At 44.4% G+C, this 27,163-nt stretch overlaps 1 protein-coding gene and 1 pseudogene across 1 annotated transcript in view; one reads left to right on the forward strand and one right to left on the reverse strand.

Moving 5' to 3' along the window:
• Window positions 1-27,163, forward strand: part of LOC124616537 (monocarboxylate transporter 12) — a 678,171-nt gene that overhangs the window by 312,460 nt on the left and 338,548 nt on the right. The window lies entirely within an intron of this gene.
• LOC124617110 lies at window positions 21,777-21,894 on the reverse strand (annotated as a pseudogene).

Here is a 27,163-nt window from a genome sequence, read left to right on the forward strand (position 1 = left end):
ATAACTTACGCAAGATGCCAAAAAAATTATTTTTGTAACTGTTTTTACGATAAATATCACTCAATGCGTGTAAATCATCAATTATATAAAAAAATGCTCGATTTTCTAAACTTGCCACCATCTGGAACTTCCACTTCTGTCACTTTCATTGCTGGCCGCGTCCTGCACATACCACAAGTTTAGACGTAATCGGTTTTGACGAATAGGCGCGGTCTCTTTGTCAGGTCATGTCTATTTTTTTCCGTTATAGAGAGTGACCAGTCCCGAATCCCAAATCGTCGAGCTAGCGTGCCGGCGCCGAATTACCTGTCCAACCACGACTCATGATCCGCCCCGACAGTTTCACTTCTGCCAGTACCACTCTCCAACTTTCTAAACTTCACAGAAAATTTACATGCTTTGTGGGCTAGCAATCAAAGTGTGGACACGAAATTGTAAAAAGATCGAGGAGCAGCAAATAGCCAGCTTACAATTTAATAGTATGCCTTTTTGTGACGCCAGTATTTCAGCGACGCGAGTCGTTCATTGAAAGCAGCACGTAAACAAACCGGCCCTATAGATCACCCCGTACAGTTCCTAGAGAAACTGCCCACCGTCACGTTTATTTGAGAGGTCTGCGTACCGTGACGCGACTGAATTAGACACGCAGCTCCATCCAGCGCCTGCGTTAGCTTCGCCGCTTGCTAGCCGCCTTAAGTGAGACGTGACTCTTTTGTTGGTGCGCCCGCCGCGGGGAACCGTTTCCAACGTTGAGAGTAGTAAACGTTAAGACTGATCTGTTTCTGCTTCTTCTCTCTGTCGTCGTCCGCCCCCCCCCCCCCCCCCCGCCCCCCTGCCTCGACCCCCGTCCCCCCACCATCACATGGGGAAAGCACGACGGGGCCGGCCGGTGTGGCCGAGCGGTCGCAGGTTCGAATCCTGCCTCGGGCATGGATGTGTGTGATGTCCTTAGGTTAGTTAGGTTTAAATAGTTCTAAGTCTAGGGGACTGATGACCTCAGATGTTAAGTCCCATAGTGCTCAGAGCCATTTGAACCGTTTTGAACCAAAGTGCGACGGCTCAAATTTAGAACGACTGTCGAATCGCCCAATACCTTAATTCCAGAAACACACGGATGTATTTAGTTGTTATCCTCGCTGTTTTCATTGCAGCTTCTCAGAGAACGATTTAGGTCCACTGGCCAGGTGGACACACCGAGCGAGGTGGCGCAGTGGTTAGCACACTGGACTCGCATTCGGGAGGACGACGGTTCAATTCCGTCTCCAGCCATCCTGATTTAGGTTTTCCGTGATTTCCCTAAATCGTTTCAGGCAAATGCCGGGATGGTTCCTTTGAAAGGGCACGGCCGATTTCCTTCCCCATACTTCCCTAACCCGAGCTTGCGCTCCGTCTCTAATGACCTCGTTGTCGACGGGACGTTAAACAACACTAACCTAACCTAACCAGGTGGACACGTCTCTCATCACAAGGAGGTACAGGCTTAAATCATCGTTTGGTCCTAAAACTTTGTCTGTCACTTATCGCTTCTTGTGCTATACTCTAATAACAGGAGCTGGAAGACGTTTTCTGTACATAATTGTGTTGTAACGTTATAATGCAGCAGAATATTCCATAGTGAGTGCTAACAACCAGCATCTAACGGTGACAAATGCCCTAGCTTAGTGGTCGTCAAACTGCGCTTGCGGCCACTGTGGTTTGTGCAGCACACGGTTCTCAGCCGTATCTATAATATGCATCTACGAGGGTCACTCCAAAAGAAATGCACACTATTTTTGTAAAAATACTGTTTTCATTCTGCATGTGTGAAAGTTTTACAGTGTGTAGATACATCCTTCCTGCTTGTTTTCAAAGTTAGTTCAACCTGTTCCCGTGAGTGGCGACGTCACAGCATGTCTTCAAGATGGCTGCTACACTTGACGTTCGTCAGAAGCAACGTGCTGTCATAGAATTCCTGTGCTATTGAAACGAGACAGTGGGAAACATCCACAAGAGGTTGAAAAAGGTGTATGGAGGTGCTGCTGTCGATCGCAGTACAGTTAGCCGGTGAGCAAGCAGGTTACGTGATGAAAGCGGGCACGGCAATATTGAAGAAGGCCTCGAACTGCACTCACTCCAGACAATGTGCAGAGAGTTAACGAATTGGTGACTGTTGACAGACGCATCACAGTGAACGAATTGTTACGCTACATTGGGATAGGGGAAGGAAGTGTTTGCAGAATACTGAAAGTGTTGGCGTTAAAAAAGGTTTGTGCCAGATGGGTTCCCAGGAAGTTGACAGTGGCCCACAAAGAAACGAGAAAAACGGTATGAAGCGAACTTTTGGAACAGTACGAGAATGATGGAGATGAATTTCTTGGAAGAATTGTGACGGGTGATGAAACATGGCTCCATCATTTTTCACCAGAGACGAAGTGGCAATCAATGGAGTGGCATCATGCAAATTCACCCAAGGAAAAAAAAATTCAAAACCACACCTTCTGCTGGAAAAGTTGCGGTGTTTTCCGATTCCCAAGGACTCTTGCTTATGGACATCATGCCAAGTGGAACCACCATAAATTCTGATGCATATGTGACGACACTGAAGAAACTTCAAGCTCGACTGAGTCGTGTTCGACCACATCGGCAAAAGCAGGACGTTTTGCTGTTGCATGACAATGCACGGCCACATGTCAGTCAAAAAACCATGGAAGCGATCACAAAATTCGGATGGACAACACGCCTTACAGTCCTGACCTGGCTCCATGTCACTATCATCTCTTTGGCAAACTGAAAGACTCTCTTCGTGGAACAAGGTTTGAAGACGATGACTCCCTTGTGCACGCTGCCAGACAGTGGCTCCAACAGGTTGGTCCAGAATTTTACGGTGCAGGTATACAGGCGCTGGTTCCAAGATGGCATAAGGCAGTTTAGTGGAATGGAAATTACGTGGAGAAATGAAACTATTGTTCCTAAAGGATGTATCTACACATTGTAAAACTTTCAAACATGTAAAATAAAACTTGGATTTAATAAAAATAGTCTGCATTTCTTTTGGAGTGACCCTCGTAGCTACTAACAGCCCATCCAAAAACGTCAGCTGGCATTATGAACTTCTTAAGAGTGTAGTCGTCTTGCTCCTTAGCAAACAAAATTAGTTATAGAAACAGTAATGTTTTAAGATGTGCTTGTTTTAATTCCGTCCTATCTGCCGAGCGCTGCTGGCAAGTTGAATACATTCAGCCCTTGTGAGGCAAATCGAGGAGCTACTTGACTGAGAAGTAGCGGCTCTGGTCTCGTAAACTGACATACGGCCGGGAGAGCGGTGTGCTGACCACACGCCCCTTCATATCCGCATCCAGTGACCCTTGTAGGCTGAAGGTGACTCGGCGATCGGTCAGTACCGTTGGGTCTTTAGAGCAAGGAATATGCAATTAAATTAAGGCTGTTGCAACAAAACGCAGTGAGTAAAAGAAAAGTGACATTCAAAACATTTGGCACACATTTGTGATAGTGGCTCATGTTACAAATGGTTCAAATGGCTCTAAGCTCTATGGGACTTAACATCTGAGGTCATCAGTCCCCTAGACTTAGAACTACTTAAACCTAACTAACCTAAGGACATTACACACATCCATGCCCGAGGTAGGATTCGAACCTGCGACCGCAGCAGGAGCGCGGTTCCGGAGTGAAGCGCCTAGAACCGCTCGGTCACAACGGCCCGCTACTATACAGGAGCACCAACAAGCAGCCCCCGTTCGAATGCACTGAGCGCCGACGTAACGCACTCACAACTATACAAAACACTGTTGTGACCAAGACTGACATTCGTAACGTACTGCGAACTTTGCACAGGTGTCGTTCGTGATCAAATACAACGAAAAATACAACCTGCAGGGATGGCTTGCACAAAGCTTGGAAAATGGTCTTTGACCAAAACCGGTCGCGCGAAAAAGAATAAACTGAACAGCAGCTTAAGGTGCTGTTCAGTTTATTCTTTTTCGATCAATCCACTTCATTTACCTTAGGGCGTTAGAGTGGTTGTATCCATCCATCTACCTGACGTAGTCTTCCTACCATTACTGTGCAATGTCGCGGGACAATTTAGTTGCTGTCTTCTGGTTCAAAAACATTCACTCTACAGTACGGGTCTATAAGTTCCCGTCCTATATTGTTTATTCCCTTGCTGGTTCGTCCTCAGTCCCACTCCAGCTGGAGTTCATTGAGGTTGCCATAGTTGGATTTGCTGTTGAGACAGGCCGTCACAGATAAGATGCTGTGGGCCGCATGTCACCAACGCGAAACAAGACATTAGATTTTACTGCGAAACTATTCGTCAAGCTCGCTAAGTGAGTTTAGTATCCGACGTTCTTACGTCGAACGTTTTCCAGTGTGTCTTCTTTTCTCGTGTGCAAGTTAACATTCACGTAATTACATGTTATAAATCAAATGGTTCTGAGCACTATGGGATTTAACATCTGAGGTTATCAGTCCCATAGAACTTAGAAATTACTTAAACCTAACTAACTTACATAACGCATTAAAATATAAGTACATTTAGTATTATTAATCACTTAATTATTCGTTCGCACAGACAACGCAATAACACTATTTCAGGAAATCGCAGTGTCACAACTTTGGGGTCGCTAAGGGTGGCAGTAATTTGAAACAGAGAACAGTAGAAACGAAATGTTCCGAATGGTGCCGACTTTTAACGATCAATGCGGGAGGGGCGCGCCAGACATCTTACCGCACCCTTACCATAGCTCCTCTATTGTGGATTCGTAACATACTAACTTATGTAGGGTATCAATTAATTATAAGATCGGAACATATGTGGTCCGAGGTGCCATCCCAAAATCTCAGTATTGTCTCCTGAGCAGAAAGATTCGAGGACCACTGGTGTAGATAGAGCCTGAACACCAGCAAAACCGCACTGAAGTGGAAACAGTAAGAAAATGTAGGCAACTATCCGTGGCGTGTAGGCTCGACGTGTATTCCAAGACTGCATCCCCCGACTACTCCACTCAGGACTTACACATCTCTGTTCCTCGTTTCTGTTCTTCCTTTCCTCTTTAGTTACATGTCTTCAAATTTTTTCGCACAGTTTTTCTCTATTAAGTAGCAATAATCTACAGAAGAACACTAACACAACTGTCATCTTTTGAAGTATTGTCATACTATCAAACAACATTTTATACACAGACTTTGGCTGACTGCGACAGTTATATATCATTTCATTATTGTGATAATTAATGGAACGTATGATATGTCATACTATCGAGATGGTGGGCCATACATTCTTGCAGCAAATAAATACATTAAAACACAAGTGAATTACAGACATTGGGCGCCACTGATCATTGGCCGGCCGCGGTGGTCTAGCGGTTCTAGGCACTCAGTCCGGAACCGCGGGACTGCTACAGTCGCAGATTCGAATCCTGCCTCGGGCATTGATGTGTGTGATGTCCTTAGGTTAGTTAGGTTTAAGTAGTTCTACGTTCTATGGGACTGATGACCACAGATGTTAAGTCCCATAGTGCTCAGAGCCATTTGAACCACTGATCATTGATGTAAATCAATGGGACAAATTGAAAATTTGTGCTGGCCCAGGACTGGAACCCAGGTCTTCTCCCCTCTAGGCAGTTGCTCTCACCACTAAGCCATCCAGACACAGTGGTCATCCCAACTTCATGGGCTACTTTAGCACGCCTCCCGTCATGCCCAAAATGGCAACTTATCCACACACTGCGAATGTAGTGGCCCTTGCCCATTATCCTCACTACTCATTCCTTTAAGAATTCGAGACAACGTGCATCCGCAATGACGAGATCTTTGGCCATCTTCGCCTTAAAGCCACTGTCTCCAGATGGCTTAGTGGTCAGCACGTCTGCCCGGTAAGCAAGAGACCCGGGTTCGAATAACCATGACGGATGGAGCAAGGAGACAGAACCAGACTAGCACTGGCGAAAAGGGATTTCCTGGCCAAAAGAAGTCTACTAGTATCAAACATAGGCCTTAATTTGAGGAAGAAATTTCTGAAAATGTACGTTTGGAGCACAGCATTGTATGGTAGTGAAACACGGACTGTGGGAAAACCGGAAAAGAAGAGACTCGAAACATTTGTGGTGCTACAGGAGAACGTCGAAAATTAGGTAGGTTTAAGGTATAGAATGATGAGGTTCTCTGGAGATACGTCGAGGAAAGGAATATATGGAAAACACTGACAAGAAGAAGGGACGGGATGATAGGACTTCTGTTGAGACATCATGGGGTAAGTTCCACGGTACTAGAGGGAGCTGTAGAGGGTAAAAACTATAGAGAAAGAAAGAACTGGAATACGTCCATCAAATAACTGAGGACCTAGGTTGCAAGTGCTACTTTGAGATGAAGAGGTTGGTACAGGAGAGGAATTCGTGGTGGGCCGTAGCAAACCAGTCAAAAGATTGATGACTGAAAAGAAAAATTAAGACTGTGGTCCCCAGCATAGACAAACCATATCCCCAGAATTTCGAAACGGTTACTGAAGGGACAATAAAATTCGTGGTAGCATGAGGCTGTTATTGAAGAGTCAAGAGTGGGGGTCTCGGACGGATGATTTTACCTGCGTTTACTATTTGAGACTGGCGCTGTTGTGAGCCTCAATTCCCAGAGCGTGCTATTTAACTATACGAGAAACATACGTTTGCCTACCCGGTTAGCCGTGCGGTTTAACGCACTGCTTTCTGGGCGGAATGGCGTGCTGGTCCCCGGCACGAATCCGCCCGGCGGATTGGTGTCGAGGTCCGGTGTATCGGCCAGTCTGTGGATGGTTTTTAAGGCGATTTTCCATCTGCCTCGGCGAATGCAGGCTGGTTCCCCTTATTCCGCCTCAGTTACACATGTCGGGCTGCACAAACACTTTCTCCACGTACGCGTACACCATAATTACTCTACCACGCAAACATTGGGGTTACACCTGTCTGTCGTGAGATGTTCCCGGTGGGTTCACTGGGGCCGAACCGCACAGTAGCCCTGGGTTCGGTGTGGGGCGGCGGTGGGGTGACTGGACTGCTGTGGCCTATTGTGGGGTTGTGTACCACTGTGGGCTACGGCGGGGACGAAGCCTCTCCGTCGTTTCTACGTCCCCAGTTCAATACAATACAATACAACATATGTTTTAGCATTAAAGGTAAGATGGAGAAAATACTGCAGTTACAGCAAAGGAAACTAAGGATTAGCCGCCATTATATTAATTTATAGAATTCCTTTGTAATTATCTATCTTGCTTTTTTGCGACTTGGGTGAAGCACAGTGTCAAAGTTTTTCTCCTATAGTAGTGATATTCTCTAATAAATAAGATCAGCTCTGTAATTTTAACACTGTTTATGCTGTGGTACATTCAATCTCCACCGCCAATACGTTAGGTACAAGCAAGGAGCAAAGCTTCCCGACTTTGTGGCCTTGCAGGATGATGTGACGTGCATGTGTAAACAAGTCGATGGTTTCTTTCTCTGGCGGACTGACACAAGCAAGTCTTTCTCGACTCGTTACCATGCTGTGACAAGTTTGTCTTCATAATCCGATGAAGACATTGGTAGCGTCAAGGTGTGTTTTGTCGAGACTCACGTTATCTCTGAAACGTTCTCACACTCGCGAAGTGTTCTCTAATCCTATGAGACATTTCCTTGAAGATCTTGCTGCCAGTCAGCTCTCGAGAAAATTTATACCACAAAATACCTTTTTATTCTTGTTTGTTCCGCGCTGGCATGCTTGTCGTGTGAAACTGGTTCCTAGGACCTTCAGAAAGTGAGTTACACGTGTTACAGGTGCTTAAGCGAGGATCTTTATAATTGTCAAACACAGCTGTGTCAAGTGCAGCTTCACCACGTGACAACATAATGTCCCTAGTTAATACCAGTCCAGTAATACGAGGAGATTTCAAAAAGTAAGTTACACTGTCGTCTCACGCAAGACCATGGCGCAATAAGTGTTGCGCATTGCGGGGAGGAGTACATATTTCTGGTGTCCTGCAGAGACAGTTCTGCTGCTCTACTGGTGCAGGTGAAATGACACTTCAACTGGAAAACTATTCCAAATACGAGGGTTGCCCAGAAAGTAATGTACTGCATTTTTTTCTTCAACAATTCATTATTGAACATAATGGAAATGGAAATGAGCGTTTGGCGTCATTGGCCGGGAGGCCCCTCGCGGGGCAGGTCCGGCCGCCATATCGCAGGTCTTAGTACATTCGGCGCCACATTGGGCGACCTGCACGCCGGATGGGGATGAAATGATGATGAACACAACACAACACCCAGTCCCTGAGCGGAGAAAATCTCCGACCCAGCCGGGAATCGAACCCGGGCCCAGAGGACGGCAATCCGTCACGCTGACCACTCAGCTACTGGGGCGGACATTGAACATAATGAGAATTACATACACGAAAGAGTGGTGTTTTATCTACACATCCTATTTTTCCACGTAATCTCCATCCCGTTCTATGGCCTTCCTCCAGTGCGAAACAAGGACGTGTATGCCTTGTCGGTACGAATCCTTGTCCTAGTGGCGGAGCCAGTGTTTCACTGTGTGAATCACCTCCTCATCGTCCTCAAAATGTCTTCCGCGAATTGCATCCTTTAATGGCCCTAACAAGTGGAAGTCCCAGGGGGCTAGGTCAGGGCTGTAGGGTGGATGGGATACCACTGTCGAACCCTGTTTGGCGATGTGTTCAGCAATCCTCAGACTTGTGCGAGTCCTAGTGTTATCGTTACAGCAAAACATTTCCTGGGTTGCTGGAATCGCGGCCTGAGCTTTGTTGATGTGTTGATATATGCTTCTGAATTAATGGCACCACCTCTTCGCATCACATCAATAAGAATCACACCTTCACTGTCCCCAAACACGGTGGTCATGACATTACCGACGGAATTTTTTCTTTTGTGAGGAGTGGGAATGGCGCTACTCCATCGACCGTCGTTTTGTTTTGGGCTCAAAATGGTGAACCCAGGTTTCATCAAGTGTCACAATCCGGGAAAAGAAGGCCTCCCCCTCAGCTTCAAAACGTTGCAACAAATCAAGACAAATGTTTTTTTTTTTTCTGTGTGATTTGTGATCCACCGTTAGACACTGTAAGACCCACTTTGCACACACTTTTGAATATCCAAGAGAGCGGATAACTGCATCCACACTTCCTTTGCTGATTGACAGTTGCAGTGCCAACTGTCGAGTCGTAATACGTCTGTCCTCGCGAATGACAACATCAGGTCGCTACAGCAAGGCAAGTGTGACAGCCGTGGATGGTCTCCCCGACCGCTACAAATTGTGGAGCCCGCCGAATCGCCTTCTGATGACGTCACCCTCTGTGCTACTGTCGACAGCACATGCTCCATAGATTTTGCGCAAGCGTTTGTGAATATTCGCCACAGTTTCAATGACGGCACGTTGCTTGTAGCTTACATCACTTACAGACGCCGTTTTGAAACAGTCCTGCAGCTACGCTATCTGTCGGGAGTGACGGAAACTTGCCGCGCTCCCTCACGAGACCTCAAATGATGCACAGGTAATATTTCGCATTCGTAGCATTGTCATCGGCTGAGAAAAAAAGTGCAGTGCATTACTTTCTGGGCAACTCTCGTATTAAGAACGCGCATCGGTGCGACTCTTGTGGGCAAAGATTCTAGTACACAGATACCATGTGAAATTTGGCGGTATATGGAAGAGATGCATTGTCGCCTCCAGCTGTAGCTTAATGGAGTTTGTAGTCTGACTAAGGCGGAACAATGTAGGTGATGCTAATCCGCTATACAGTCCAGCTCTTTGGACCATGCGATTTTCATCGTTTCGGCGATCTGTAGGAAATCCGGGAGAAAAGAGATTTTTCCAACGATGAGGATGTTCACACAGAGGTTCTCGAATGGCTCCGTGACCAAGGAATATATTTCTATCGTCGAGGAAGTCAACGATTGCTAGGACGTTCGGACCATTGTTTACAGAGGCTTGGGTCTGAGCACTATGGGACTTAACTTCTACGGTCATCAGTCCCCTAGAACTTAGAACTACTTAAACCTAACTTACCTAAAGACATCACACACATCCATGCCCTAGGCAGGATTAGAACCTGCAACCGCAGCAGCAGCGCGGTTCCAGACCGAAGCGCCCAGAACCTCTCGGCCACCGCGACCGTCTATCTTTTTTAGATCTCGGAATCTAATAAACGAACAAGTCTGTTCGAAACATCAAACGTTTTTTGATATGATGGTGTGTATCTTCAAATGATGGTTGCCACCTATACTATTTATTGAATATTTTATTTAAGCCTTAGAAATCAGCGTGCCACTTTTGTGAGCCTTTTCTCACTAAGGCTGCACGGGGTCTTGACAGTTGCTTGGCAGTCTAGTTGCCGGTATGACAGCGCGTGCTCATAGTGTTATAAACAGCCCATATTTGTGTTCATGAGGCGGTTTCTTGATGGGTAAGTTCTCATAGTTACAATCAGTTTTCCGGTTTAGCGTTGCTTATGGCTTCGTTGCTTGATATTTTTACTAAAATTTTCTAGATTCTTATTTGTGCCCTTTCATTTGTCAAAGGTATTGGCCTAGCCATTATACTGTCGTAGTTCGCTCTGACGAATTTTTCTGCTCACTGAATTTGCCTATTTGCGTTAGTCAGCTATCTCTTGCACGCCTTAGTTTTTCTACTGTCGATACCTTTTTTGTGTTGCTTCTAGGTGATGTAATGTAATGAAGCTTTGACAGTGGCTATCTGGCTGTTTCCTCCCAGTTCTTTGGACTCTTAACCACGTTTGACGCCTCTGTTACGAGTAGGAAGAATTTTATCGGCAATAATGAAGCACTGACTGTGGCTATCTGGCTGTTAGCTCCCAGTTTTGTGGGACTTTTAATTACGTTCGACGCCTCGGTTACGATTAGCAAGAGTTTTTATCGGTAAGCTCAGTTATGGTGCAGTATTTTACGAGCTGATACTTATGCCCCTCACCACCCCCTGAAACAGAAATGTGGCCCTGTACTCCATAGTCCAATCGTTGTTTGTCTTCCTTCCGTTGTTTCTAATTTATTCATTGATTATTTTCTTTAATAACAATTTATACTTATACCAAGGCAAGGAAATCGTTTCTGAAGAAGAGAAATTTGTTAACATCGAGTATAGATTTAAGTGTCAGGAAGTCATTTCTGAAAGTATTTGTATGGAGTGTAACCATGTATGGAAGTGAGACATGGACGATAAGCAGTTTGGACAACAAGAGAATAGAAGCTTTCGAAATGTAGTGCTACAGAAGAATGCTGAAGATAAGGTGGGTAGATCACGTAACTAATGAGGAGGTATTGAATAGGATTGGGGAGAAGAGAAGTTTGTGGCACAACTTGACTAGAAGAAGGGATCGGTTGGTAGGACATGTTTTGAGGCATCAAGGGATCACAAATTTAGCATTGGAGGGCAGCGTGGAGGGTAAAAATCGTAGAGGGAGACCAACAGATGAATACACTAAACAGATTCAGAAGGATGTCGGTTGCAGTAGGTACTGGGAGATGAAGAAGCTTGCACAGGATAGAGTAGCATGGAGAGCTGCATCAAACCAGTCTCAGGACTGAAGACCACAACAACAACAACAACAACTTATACCAAGATGTAATTTCTCCAGATTGTCTGATAATGCCTAGAACAGGCGAAAGGTCACATTTGAAGATTAAATAAACGTACTTTGTTAACCAAGTCTGTTGTTTCTGTACCTAAAAATTTACAACAGTTGTGCAGAATGGCGTCCCCCCAGCATCATTGCAGGCACGGCATTGTCGCACAAAGTTCTGCCATACCCGTTCTAATATCCCCGGTGTCGTTCGAACAGCGTCGCAGACGGCGAGAATTCTTCCCAGGAGATCCTGTTCAGTCACTACAGACGTCTCGTACACAAAACCTTTCACATGGGCCCACAGGAAGATATCAAGTGGGCCGAGACCAGGTGAACATTCTGGCCACAAAACAGGACCCCCTCTGCCTGACCACTTCTCAGGGAATGTCTGTCTGAAGCAAGAGTTCACGGGGTCAGTCTAAAGTGAGGTGGGGAACTATCATGTAGGAACCACCCGTTGACGAAAAACAAGTGGGGTGTTTTACAGCAACCCTATTATCTTAGCAAGGTCGATGCTGGCACGTGTATTGCACAGTCAGAGGTATCAGATCAGTTTTGGGCTCATAACTTCCGACTCGACCGTTTCCGAACCTGGGTCGCTTACGTCAGACTGAAACATTCATCCCTTTCCTTCATCCCTGAAAGGCCGTAACGTCATCACAGAATCACTCTGTAAAAGGGCAGTCAAATGAAGACGAAACAGATGGGAAAAATTAGTAAACGGTTCAATATTTCCGGAATAATCGCCTCAACTGTTAATACATTTATGCCACTGAGAGGCAAGACGGTCAACGCCTCCTTGCAAAATTTTTTGCGTTCGTTTACGGAAACAAGATTGTACCTAGACGTGCATCTCCTCGTTCGAAGCAAATCGATGTCCGCGAAGGACTCCATAGCTCAAAAACTAAGGAACTGTCACCGGGAGAGAAGAGTAGGGGCTCCCCAGCGAAACTTTTCCAGCGTACTCGTAACAATCGTGGCAACACTTGGGCGGGCATTTTGTTGGGACATTTAGACAAAGCTGCCGTACATAATACTGAAATCTGGTTTCGCAGGACAGAGCGGATCAGATTGTGGAAACGGGCCAAGGTCAGCTACTGTTAGTTATACAGGAACACACACAACTTTATTCCTTAAACCTTATTCTTTAAAACAACAAAGATCAATTCATGGCTGAGGGCCCAAGTAACTCCAGAATAAGTTCAAATGATTGCGTTTAAGACACCAGGATTTAGAGTAACGGCTGAAGGTCTTACTTAAGTAAAATTAAAATATCTTCTCGCGTAAAGGCCATATTAAGGCAAATTCAAGTTAATTCTTTGGCTGAAAGCCCAGTTAAAAAAAAATTCTTTACATAATAAAAGAGAGACTTTAAGAATAAGCCTTTACACACTACAACAGAAAAACATCGTAACTTGAAGTATCTTGTCGGCTGAAGGCCCAAGCAATTACTCAAGAATAATTAAAGAATTCAAAATAATGAAAGAGAAACCCTACAGACAAGGATTTACATGTTAAAGCCACAGATTCTGAAACAAAGGCGGCTGAAGGCCTAATCTTGTTATGAAGTTGTTATGAAGTTAGGCTGAAGGCCATATACTAAACGTAAAAGAGACAATATCAATACACGGCTGAAGGCCTAGCACAGTACCTGCGACCAAATAAAATGACAATCACAAACAACAAACAGTGGTGGCTCAGACTGTTCCAATGGTCGGCCTGGGGAGGAAACTTTAGGTGAGACAGACAGCCAAGCGTAACACTAAACAATCTGGTTGCAGCACGACCTACGGACGGCTGATGAATCAACCAGCCGCCTAATCAATTCCCTTTCACCCGACCATCAGCACGACAGCCAAAGGTATCAGCGAAGACGAAGATCGCAGCAGGATTATGTCTTAATAATTGGCGTATAAACACAGTCAAGGCAGAATAAACATTCAAAGAGAAAAAGAGAACGACACCAAGCTGTCGAACTACACGCCGTGCCGGACAGCATCGACACGGCGAGGAAAACACACTGTTGCAGAAGTACGCTAACGACCAGGGCAGGTAACCGAAACGTTAACGGCCACAAGGCAGAATATACCGCTGGTGCACTTCTCTAATAAATTATAATCATTTCAAAGGTTAAACACCATACAGGGAGACGGCTGCAAAATTTTGACTCCAACACACCATCACGTTGTTGCTTGCGGGGACAGCCCAGGATGCAACAACCAGCAATCGACGAAGAGATGTCACAACGGTTGAGCTTTCATGACAGGTTTACTGATTACTCAACTCCAGTATGCAGGTGCGGTGGGCGACAAACTTAGCAGTTCTCGCAGCTAGTGCCTCACTGCCACACCAAAGATAAACGCTGCTGCTGCCACTGACGGAGGCAAGTGAGCAGCTCGTTCAGATAGTAACTGAGGGAGGAATAAGACGCCACACGATGGTGACAAAATGCCCAAAAGGAGAAACGGCATTAACGCTAGCCGACCACGGCTCAAAGACCATGTGCAAATTTTGTTCGAGTCTTTCCGTTTCTCCTTACGATGACCAAACGACGAGACTATCTTACTGACTTTTGTTGTGTCTAGACAAGACAGCCTAGACACAATGAGAGGAAGCCGAAAGGCACGCGCTAAGGTAAAGCAGGATGCGTGAGGTCTGAAACAGGATACGAAATGAATGCTATAAAGAAAAGTACGTAGCTTCTGGAATACTTAACTTTAATCCATCTTTTTGGTACATCTGGAGATTGTGGCGATACAAGTGAGACTCTTTAGATACATGCAATGTTACTAATGGCGCCTTGCTAGGTCGTAGCCATTGACTTAGCTGAAGGCTATTCTAACTATTGGCTCGGCTAATGAGCAATGCTTCGTCCATAGTCGCTAGCAAAGTCGTCCGTACAACTGGGGCGAGTGCTAGTCCGTATCTCGATACCTGCCTTGTGGTGGCGCTCGGTCTGCGATCACACAGTGGCGACACGCGGGTCCGACATGTACTAATGGACGGCGCCGATTTAAAGCTACCACCTAGCAAGTGTGGTGTCTGGCGGTGACACCACAACTTTCATGTTGATAATCACCAAGAATCTTCTTGTCTTGACTTGAAGGTCGTTACGATTTAGCCTCTCTGTGGTGTCACCTCCAGACACCACACTTGCTAGGTGGTAGCCTTTAAATCGGTCGCGGTCCGGTAGTAGACGTCGGACCCGCGTGTCGCCACTATCAGTGATTGCAGACCGAGCGCCACCACACGGCAGGTCTAGAGAGACTTCCTAGCACTCGCCCCAGTTGTACAGCCGTCTTTGCTAGCGATGGTTCACTGACAAATTACGCTCTCATTTTCCGAGACGATAGTTAGCATAGCTTTCAGCTACGTCATTTTGCTACGACCTAGCAAGGCGCCATTATCAATTGCTATTTATTTGTGATGCATGTACCGTCATACCGATGTTCACCAATTATGGATTAAAGTTAAGTATTCCAGAAGCTACGTACTATTTTTGCTACTATAAAGACCTTGTCCTGTTCCAGACCTCACGCCATCCTGCGTGAGCTTAGACGCGTGCCTTTCGGCTTACTTATAGTGGGTTGGCTGTCTTGCCAGACCACAACACTCTCTCTCTCTCTCTCTCTCTCTCTCTCTCTCTCTCTCTCTCTCTCCCCCCTATCCCTTTCTCTGCCTTCAGGAGCCAGAGTCAACAACTCCATGCTTCTTTCATTTGTCAAATCATTAAACTCTTTCATTTTCTTAGGAAACGCATGCACAAACATACAAAGCATTCTTCAGACCTATCGGCAGATCGGTTTTCCAGCCGAACATGCGAACTGCTTCATGCAGCGTGGGAAAAGAGGAAACCGTGGTTCTTGGCTGATTCTCACCGGTCGCTAGCAAAGCTTACGTAAATGAGGTTATATAATGAGGGGTGGGTTGGCGGGGGTAGACTTACGGATGCAGCATCGCTATTCAGTCCGCTCTTAGCCGCCTATGACGTCTGCGCCAGAACTGGAACCGCGTTACGATCCCCATCCAGCTCTGTTCGTTGCTAGGCGGGATGCTGACACTGTACAACGCCCTAACAACACAATTTGAGCCCAGCGGGAAGTGTTCAGTTTCACATTCATTTTCGTGGATACCTGCATTTCCTTTGTTTCTGTACAAAGTCTGATTTAACTGTTTTGCACGAAGTACTTTCGGCATCTATTACAATACACAAAACACCCGGGTAAGTGCGAGCAGAGCACCCGCATCGAGGGTTCCGTACAATCTTAATTATGTATATAAGCACTTCATCTATCCTGGAAATCGAGAATATCTGCGATTTTTGCTTTTTACCGATAGTAGATACAGATAGTCGGATAACAAATGACAAAAAATTTTTTTGCTTGTAATATGGTTACAGATTAACAATTTTCTGAGTTTTTTTTCCTTTGCTTGTACTAGAGACATTGTTTCTTACCAAATATCATGATTCTAGGTCAACGGGAAGTACCATATATATTTAGATGAGTGAGTTTGCATGTATAAAATATGGGAATTACACTGAAGAGCCAAAGAAACTGCTCCACCTACCTAATATCCTGTAGGGCCCCTGCGAGCACGCAGAACTGCCGCAAAACGACGTGGCATGTACTCGACTAATGTCTGAAGTAGTTCTGAAGGGAACTGACACCATGAATCCTGCAGGGCTGTCCATAAATCCGTGAGAGTACGAGAGGTGGAGGTCTCTTCTGGACAGCACGTTGCAAGGCATTCCAGATATGCTGAATAACGTTCATGGTTGGGGAGGTTTGTCGCCAGCGGAAGCGTTTAAACTCAGAAGAGTGTGTTCCTGGAGCCACTCTGTAGCAGTTCTGAACGTGTGGGGTGTCGCATTGTCATGCTGGAATTGCCTAAGTCCGTCGGAATGCACAATAGACATGAATGGATGCAGGTGATCAGACAGGTTGTTTACGTACGTGTCACCTGTCAGAGTCGTGTCTAGACGTATCAGGCGTCTCATATCATTCCAACTACACACGCCCCACACCATTACAGAGCCTCCACCAGCTTGTACAATCCGCTGTTGACATGCAGGGTCCATGGATTCATGAGGGTGTCTCCATACCCGGACACGTCCATGCGCTAGACACAATTTAAAATGAGATTCGTCCGACCAGGCGACATGTTTCCAGTCATCAACAGTCCATTGTCGGTGTTGACGGGTCCAGGCGAGGCGTAAAGCTTTGTGTTATGCAGTCATCAAGGATGCACGAGTGGCGTTGGGCTCAGAAAACCGATATCGATGATGAATGGTTCATACGCTGACACTTGCTGATGGCCCAGCATTGAAATCTGCAGCAATTTTCGGAAGGGTTGCACTTCCGTCACGTTGAATAATTCTCTTCAGTCGTCCTTGATCCCTTTTTTGCAGGATCTTTTTCCGGTTGCAGCGATGTCGGAGATCTGATGTTTTACTGGATTCCTGATATTCACGGTACACTCGTGAAGTGGTCGAACGGGAAAATCCCCCCTTCATCGCTACCTCGGAGATGCTGTGTCCCATCGATCGAGCGCCGCTGTAAAGCCACTTTGAGACACTCTAAAATCTTGATAACCTGCCATTGTAGCAGCAGGAACCGATCTAATGACTGCGCCACACAGTTGTTGTCTTATATAGGCGTTGCCTACCGCAGTGCCGTATTCTGCCTGTTTACATATATCTATGTTTGAATATGCATGCTTCAGTGTAAACAGACTTATCTTTTGATTAAATTCACTTAGAAGCTTAAAGTTTTGACACAGAGAAGGGATCATCGACTTTAGTATGTGACGTAATTTCAATCTGGCACGTCAATCCACTCCTGAGCAAAAGGGGTGTCAACAGACGGACGGAAAGTCGGGCAACAAAATACAAAAATTTTTTTCATGTAATATAATTAAATATTTACAATTTTCGTTTTTTTTCATTTACTTATACAGCGAAACCTCGCTTCTTGCCAGATTTTAAGGTTGTAGGTCATAGGGAAGTACCATATAAGTTTTAATGAGCGAGTTTGGAAGTATCAAAGCAAGCGATGTAAATGTCCGTGTGTTTTGATTGCAGTGTTTTGGAACCTTGCATTTATTACACCGACGTGTTGCTATAGATCTTAGTTTATGAAATAAATTTCAACTTGATACGTCTCCCTGTTCCTGAGAAAAAGGGGTCTTAATATTTGGACAGACGGACAATCAGATAACAAATGTCAAAACATTTTCATTTGTTATAATTAGAAATCAACGATTTTAGGATTTTTTCCTTTAGTTGTACGGTTAAACTTTGCTTCTTACCAAATTTCATGATTCTGGGTGAACAGGAAGTACCACATTGGTTTTGATGAGTGGGTTTGCCAATGTCAAAATATGTGACATAAACGTCCGTATATTTTGATTCTACTGGCTTAGAAGCTTCAATTTTTTACATCGCCAAGGAACCGTAGACTTTAATATGTGACTGAAATTTCAACTTAAAACGTCCACCCGCTCCTAAAAAAAAAGGATTTCCAATAGTTGGACAGACATATAGACAGCTGGATAACAAAGTGATTCTGCAAGAGTTCCATTCCCACCGACTGAGGTACGGAACCTTAAAAGCAAGAAAGAAGAAGAGAGAGAGAGAATGCATTCAATTATAGTTGTATGAGGGCCCTGAAGGGAAATGAATTTTTTCCAGGCAACATAGCCTTCTTCGACGAATTTACAGGGGATATGTAGTTGATAGCAAGAGCTGACAAGAGTGATAGTGTAAAATAGTAGAAGCCAAAACGTTCCACTAAATGCGGGTCCATAACGAGCTGTGGGCCACAGACTTCAGTATGAAATATTGTCCTAGTTAGCACCTACGTATTTACGATTAAGTTAGCTTCTGACTGTGCTCAGATTCCATCCGTAGTCCATGGCTGGTGTTGTGAGCAGAAGAAACTACTGTCATCCGGCCACAACTGCGGGTCTTTTGATTGCTCTGCGAGAAGGTTCATCACGCTAGAACATATTTCAGTTCATTTTATTACATGAATTAATAAAAGACTTACTTAATTTTGACACAGTGTTTGTCACAAGAGTACTAGATAATTTACAACTGCCATCGACTAGCAAAACATCACTTGATGCACAAATTAACAAACTGCTCTCTTGAGGTACAGTGTTCAACGTTAACAACACCACAAGATCATCTGAAAGTATAACTTCTCGTTGGTCCTAGACGATGATGTTACCTGCTGTAGCTCAGGTCTCGAACTGGGGCAAAGCTCTTGCTAGCAAGACCTCAACGTGAGGGCGCTGCTGTGTGGAGAGGGGAGGCGTGGTTTCCTGGAACGCCTTCCATACATCGTTGCGGATTGCAAAAAAATGGCTCTGAGCACTATGGGACTTAACATCTATGGTCATCAGTCCCCTAGAACTTAGAACTACTTGAACCTAACTAACCTAAGGACATCACACAACACCCAGTCATCACGAGGCAGAGAAAATCCCTGACCCCGCCGGGAATCGAACCCGGGAACCCGGGCGTGGGGCGGATTGCAGGGAACCCTCGCTAATGTCTGTGGCATCGATTCGCGTTGTCGACTTTAGTGTGGCACCGTGATCTCTGGACGATACCACAGTTAGATAATGTGGTACACATACGATGAGATACAGCCACATTTTGCTGCTGGTGTAAGAAGCGCCAATATTGCGCACGATGGACAGATCGAGCAGGGCCTGTACCTTGGCCTCAGACATCACGTTACCTCAGTCCTCTGGATTTTACCGTCTGAGGTCATTTCAGAAGTGTACAGTACTGTCATGAAGAACTGGCGCTGCAAATTGTACAGTCTTGCCAGGCTTTACGAAATGATCCAGGGGTGTCTGAAAGAATTCGTAACTCACGCCAGAGGTGATGAAAAAGGGAAGGCGACGTGTGGCACACGTCATTTGACAGATACGAATGCACAATAAAATGTACATACATGTTACCGTAGGCCGTCGAAGAAATTTGAGAACAATTACGCGGGGACTTAAATGGAAATTTTCGCTGAAGTCACTGGTGGCTGGCAACCACACGTTTGTAGTCATCTCGAAAACGGCTATTTGCGGACCAATGTGTTCTGGAACGCTTTTGCTTCCTGTACTGTGTGCTTTCATCTGTGTCAGTTGTCACTATTAATTATCATACATCCTGACGGCTGATCCAAAGAGCCTCCATTTTTCTCAGCTCTGTTGAAATACGAGAAGCGTTGAATAAACAATGCAACACATTTTTTTTACTGAAAGCTATTTGGTTTTATTCAAGATTCCAATACACCGTATTAATCTCCACTCTTTTAGTTACTAACCCTATTTTTCAACACAAGCTCCGTCAACGCAACGGCCTTACGCCACCTTACTGGCAGGGCTTATATACCCGCATGGTACCACCCTACTGGTCGATGTCGGAGCTAACATCATGCTGCGTCAACAACCTCCACACCATCAACGTACTGCTTCCGCGGTGTGCATCCATCATTGAGCCAAACAGATGGAAAGTACGAGATCCGGGCTGTTGGGTGGATGAGGAAGAACAGTCCAATGTTGCGATAATGACGGGCACTTCGCCCAACGACTCCCCGTGCGTTTGTTTACTACAATGTCCCCGTAGACATTCTGCAAGCGTCTGTGGATGTCTACGATGCTCCGGTTTTCCGCCAAAAGAAACTCAATGACAGCTCTCTTGCTGGAATGCACCTCCTCCACAGACGCCATTATGAGGTCGGAACTTCATCAAACTATAGGTCCTGAAACGGAAATATCACACGATGTTCCACAACAAATACCGCATTTTTTCAATCGAAATTGGCCGAAGGAAAAAATGTGCTCCGTTACTTATTGAATGTCCCTTGTACAAAATACTCCTTATATTATCGTAAATTATTCCCGAGAAGTTCTGGAACGAGAGAACTCACTTGAGGTTGAATGGTGGGAACCATATCATGACCAAATTGGCACACTTTGAAACGACCTCTTTGAATGTAAAGAATGACAGTGCTGGAAAAACTCTTACCTTATTTGATTTTCAAACAGCTGAGCCAAACTGAACGTACTCCGATAGGTCTCTCTCTACTTATTCTAATCATCACTAAACTGACACACAAATTTTCAGCGCAACGCAGTCTGACTTTCAATAATCCCTACAAAAGAATGGCCCTGACTAACAATGACCTATCATGAATCACTTACCTCACAAAAATCTTTGTTAGTCGAACTACTGCAATACAGCGAGCGCCAATACTGCCAGCTAAATAAAAGATTCTAATTACTGAAGGCACTAACTTCTGATAGGCATAATTAGCAAAGGAAAGATTTTGATAGAGAACAAACGATGTACTTACCTTAATAGTGTTCAAAAGTCATAATATATATATCGGTTAATGACATTCAGTCTTACAAATTTCCTTTTTCTGACGGACACACGTCCAGATCGTCCGCTCATAGTAACCTCTCAAAACTCTGGCGTCTCTCTCTCTCCACACCCACCACTGCTGGCGGCTCACCTACAACTGCAGAACGCTACGCGCTGTTCACATCCAACAGCCCAACACTACACACTAGCGAATATTCCAACAATGAGTCCAACCAACCACAGACTGCACACTGCGCAGTCAGTGATCTTCATACAGAGCGCTACCTGGCGTTACCAACATAAAAACCTAAACAGCCTACTTACAACTTTCTTCATGGTGACAAGTGCTGTATTTTTTAAACTGTGAAATAGTCGTATTATTATCTTTATAATTTATAACAGGTTTCTTCACGTCTGCATCACAAAGCCATTTTAATGTATTTTCAGCAGGTGAAACCCTACAACTCATAATATTTGAAGAAGGTCATGATTACCGCAAAGTGCTGCTGATCAAATGTCTTTAGTTAACAACCAGTTTCGGTCCACAGACCACCACCAGCTTCATAAAACCATTTGCAGCATCATATATTCTCTCTCTCTCCTCCGGAAGAGGCCATGAAGGCCCAACCGTATCGACCGGCCGCCGTGTCATCCTCAACCCATAGGCGCCACTGGATGCGGATGTGGAGGGGCATGTGGTCAGCACACCGTTCTCCCAGTTTCCGAGACCGGAGCCGCTACTTCTCAATGAAGTAGCTTCTCAGTTTGCTTCACAAGGGCTGAGTGCACCCCGCTTACCAACTGCGCTCGGCAGAGCAGATGGTCACCCATCCAAATGCTAGCCCAGCCCGACAGCGCTTAACTTCGGCGATCTGACGGGAACCGGTGTTAACGCTGCGGCAAGGCCGTTGGCCCACCATTATATTAAGCATTACTGAAACCATCGGCGTCAGATAATAACATAAAATCCATGAATTCGTCACTGCTGTAACACAGTAATACAAATTACATCCTCAATCATAAGCTGTGCCAGCAGTGCACTTACATGTGCTACATCAACAGTCAGCATTAGCGCTGGTAGCTGAGGCATTCTACATACTCACAGTGTACTGTCTGGTACTGTTTATGATTCACGATGTCATTTACACTAGTGTCTGCCAACAGTGACGAATTCAGGGATTTCATTTTATTAGCTGACGCAAATGATTTTATAGCCCCTAATATGATGTTCGAAATGCTTTTGTGAACCTGATAATGATCAGCGGACAGAAACTGTTTATCAGAAAAAAGAAATTTTATCTGCTGCTCTTGGTGGCAATCGTGGCATTTTTCACAGCTCTCTACTGTCTGCTTCGGCTCTCTTCGAAAATCATCTTCAGATCTTGCGGCCCCTGTATCATATGCGGTTAAATTCGACATTATACACGGACCACACGATCTCATAATGGTTTTCGCAGAGAACCGAAACCAGTCATGATAAATAAATAGAAACTTTCACAACCAGGTGATGAAAAACTGTTATAAATTGTTGATTCATTTGTGGCGTTGTTTGAGGGAAGAACACCGTCAAGATTGTGTGGGAAGTTTGGTCGTTTCTCGGCAAGTGTTGTTTCAGATGATCCAGTATCGGTGCATGAGAGAGATCAATTCTCCATTTACTCTACGTATTGGGTATACATCCTGCGATCTGTAGAGAATCAGTGGCCATTCTATCTCTGCCAAATAAAACAGTCTTCAACCCTCTTTGGTGGACCATCAAAGGCTTTTGTTGAGGTTTTAGTTGTTATTTCAACATAGGAAGGTTATGGTGGATCGAATTTTCATTCATAGTCACGAAAGAATGAAAATTTTTCTGTACATTGCATCCAGACAATATTAAATGTCGTGTTCAAAGGTTCTTGTGTATACCTTTTTGATAAGAAGACAGCATTCACACAACCTTCTGGACAAGAAATTTTTTTCTCACTCGCTGCATTGCAGATTCTTTCGGCTGATACTTCTACAATGTAACACAACGACCTTTCCGAACGTCCATTGTCTTATTTGGAATGTTTCAATGCTAGCAAAACTAAACCGATTCCAAGCTAAGCGTATTCATGGAACAATCAGGCGACATTACTGATCATCTACACTTCTATTTATTCGTTGATAAACGTAAAATTATTCTAGTAAGGAATTACCGAAGAACCCATGAGCATGAGTTACGTCGTGACGTGAAAGAGGGAAAACATAAATAACTGAAATTTTATGAAGTTATGACTGCAGCGATTTGTTAATGGAACGAAGGCAGTCTGGGTGAAGCAGTGATGAAGGTATTCATGTCGATCATAGGGTCAAGACGCAAAAGAGGGAAGTGTTAACAAACAAAAAAAAAAAAAAAACAAAAAAAACATTGAAACATTGTTTTTGAATCGGCTTAAACGAGATGAGACAATGAGACAAGCTTTTGGCTGTTTTATGATTACACAATTTATATAATGTCAGGGAACGAGCTTTATACTCTAAAATATTTTTTATTTCTTTCGTAACAGTACACTATTTTTTGTAATTTTGGATTGTGCAATCTTCGGTATTTAACAGCTCATTGTGTCACAGTGCAGAAATGTCCTTGTACAGCTATGATACGCGTAATATCAACAAAGTAATATTATGCACACAGCAGCTGTGCTCATGTACCTTCGTGATTCAGCTTGCGAACTCACATTAATTTCTGCCTTATACACCAGTTGATATCTGCAAATATACAGAGTGATCAGAAACTGTCCGAAAAGTTCGTAAGTATGTTGCGGAGGAGGTTGTGCTAAGAAACAATTGTTAGGAAAAAAATTCGTTACGTAGCGCCATTTCGGAGTTAATTAGCGTTTAAGTCAGCCTATCAGGCGGTTGCGCACGCAAATTCAAGAGGTCCACCATATAAAATTATTATCAGTTATTCTCATAGCGTAGATGATAGCGCACGAGGCTGCTCAGCCTTTGGCGCGGGTTCAATCTTACTACCGTCCCATATCCAATTTTTGTATCGCTCTCTTAAATGGTTTTAGGAAACCAAACGAAGAACACGTTTGGCGACACCGTCTCTGGCAGGCTAATTGAACTTGCGCACGCAGCGATATGATTCGCTAACTTCAGTGCTAATTAACTCGAAACGACACAACATACTGAAATTTTTTCTGAATTATTTCTCAGCATATCCTAACCTGCAACACACTTACAAGCTTTTCAGACTGTTTCTGACCACAATGTATAAAGGGGATAAAAAGATTAAAGATTTATTATGTTGTACAACTTAGCCACAAGATTCAGTGGGAACTGTAACCATGTTCATATTATATATTCTGGAATGTCAAAGATATCAGCCACAAGGCTATCAGAAATGTCAATTTGTGTGTCACGCACTCTCTAGTGCGCCAGAGCTATCTTGATAACATCCTCTTTTGGTAAAGTACGCATACAAAGAGAAACATCGTAATCTGGTTAGATACGGCCAGTAAAGCTCGTTTCTGCAGTTAGCCTGACTAACAGTGTTGGTTCAAATGGCTCTGAGCACTATGGAACTTAACATTTGAGGACATCAGTCTCCTAGAACTTAGAACTACTTAAATCTGTCACATCACACACATCCATGCCCGAGGCAGGATTCGAACCTGCGACCGTAGCAGTCGCGCGGTTCCGGGCTGAAGCTCCTAGAACTGCTCGGCCACCGCGTACTATCAGTATTAACACAGGGAATGGCATTCCTGGGTCCTGCAATATTTTTTACGCTCCACTGGCTGGTCGGGTTATATCCTCGTAAATTTTTATGTTCATGCCGCATCGTATCGCTGACAGAATCCGTCGTTTAATTTTTGCGTCTCACGTCTTGGCCACCACGTCATTCTGTGTAGCGCCGAAGGCGACGGGGCGGTCGTCTTTAATTAGCCGTCCCCACCGCAATGAACTTCAGTTACAGTCCCGAGACGCGGCATATACGAATGTGAAATCACTGCGAGCGATGTCCAGCACTCAAGCTAAATACATCACTGGCCACTCTTCTGATTTTGATAGGTTCTGAACAGTCTATAAGTAAGTTGATTCGCTGTCTTGAATTCAATGACGATGTTGATACAAAAGATTTGCAAACGTTGCAAAATACGCCACTTTCACGTAAAAATGTACGGCTTTTTCTCTTAGGTGCATAGGATATTCAAAAAATTTCGAATATTTTGAGAATTAGGACAACTCATCGAAACAAGAAAAGCAACTGCAGTAAAAGAATTTGAAGCCATTTTGACTATTTTTCCTCCGTGACTGTCTCAAGAAATATGTAAAGATTTTTTTTAATTTACTGCTACCAGTCACAAACTTTATATTACTTATATATTTAGCGACATGTTTCGAAGGTTAAAACTCATCTTCAGGTTAAATGGCATTACTTAGTCTTTTCGTAAATGCTGTGGTCATCCTGAGGAAGAAGAGAAAACTTAGTAACAAGAGAAAACTTAGTAAGAGGCGACACTTTGGAAGCTGGACTGATGTTTGCACGAAGATGTTTTGTAACGGTCACTCACTTTGTTCTTCTGGCGAGGCAGTCTCGTTGTGATGTGTTGCGGTGTTTCCATTTCCGTGGCTCTCTTGGTCACTGTTCACAAATTGTTACTAACATAGCACTAACTTGGAAACACGATACAGACAGTTCTGTAGTGCAGTGGACAAGATGGCGGTCGAAATACAGTTGGTTTCGATTTGAATATCGATAGTCACAAACAGTTCTGTAGTGCAGTGGACAAGATGGCGGTCGAAATACAGCTGGTTTCGATTTGTAGTCACACTCTCCTTTGTGCCCTCGGTGGCTCAGATGGTTAGAGCGTCTGCCATGTAAGCAGGAGATCCCGTGTACGAGTCCCGGTCGGGGCACACATTTTCACTGTCCCCTTTGATGTATATTAACGCCTGTCTTGATTTAATTATCGTTTCAACAGTCTTCTTTGAGGGATATAGACATTGTCCAGCAGTCCTCCTGCTTTTTCAGTCGATCGGAAAAATACTTTCTGTGAAACTCTGCAAAACACTCGTTGACTGCAACTATTACTTCCTCATTTGATGAAAATTTCTGCCCAGCAAGCCAAAGTTTTAAGTTAAGGTACAGAAAGAAGTCACTTGCGACTAATTCTGGTGAATAAGATGAATGAGGAAGCATTTCAAAGCCCAGTGCATGCGCTTTCGCGGTTTTTATCGCTGATGAGAGGGATGGTGCATTATCCTTGCGAAAGAGCACATTTTTATGTGCCAACCTTGGTCTTTTTCCAGCCAATGCAAGTTTCAAACGGTCCAACAATAAATCACAACAGGATCCAGTTATAGTTCTGCCTTTCTCCGAGTAATCTATGAGGATTATATCCTGAAAATCCCGCCCCCCCCCCCCAAAAAAAAAAAAAAAAAACAGTGGCCCTCAACTTACCAGCTGACAAAATGATCTTTACATTCTTCTGTACACTTTCACCAGCCTTTCTCCATTGTTTTACTACCGTTTTGCCTTTGGTTGCGTTTTAACGGATCCAGGTTTCATCAACAGTCAGAAATCGGCGCAAAAGGTGTTGCGGATTGCGGTTAAACATCGCCAGACATTGTATTCAAATCCTGTGCCGAGTGCTTTTATGTTCAACTATGAGCAATCGCGGTATCCACCTCGCACACAGCTTCTTCATAGCCATTTCTCCGTGCAGGCTATTATGCACTCGCTCAAACGAAATGCCTACAATTTCAGCAATGTCGTGAGTTTTTATTCGGTGGTGTTGTATTACCATGTCATTTTGTCAATCGTTTCCTTTGTGCTGACTTCAACTGCACAGCTCGAGTGCGCTTCGTCCTCGGCGCTTGTCCAACGACATTGAAATTCAATTGTATAAAAAAAGGAAATGGTATTCAGTGATGGTGCAGAGTCCGCATGAACTGACTGTATCCAAAAATGCAATTTTAAAAAAATCGATTTTTTAACCAAAAGAAAGTAAACCTCCCCTTCAGCTTCCAGCTTCATTTACACTGTAATACAGCGCAGGTACTTGTGGACAGGAATACGTCTTACTTCTGCGCTTATGTGGGACCAAAACAATACAGTATTGTAAGTGACTACGTCTAAGAGCCGACAGAAATACAGATGATCTGTATGATCATTCTGATTCTGTTCTGATTTGTGTGGCAGTTCA

Source organism: Schistocerca americana, chromosome 5, assembly GCF_021461395.2.
Source record: "Schistocerca americana isolate TAMUIC-IGC-003095 chromosome 5, iqSchAmer2.1, whole genome shotgun sequence".
NCBI lineage: Eukaryota > Metazoa > Arthropoda > Insecta > Orthoptera > Acrididae > Schistocerca > Schistocerca americana.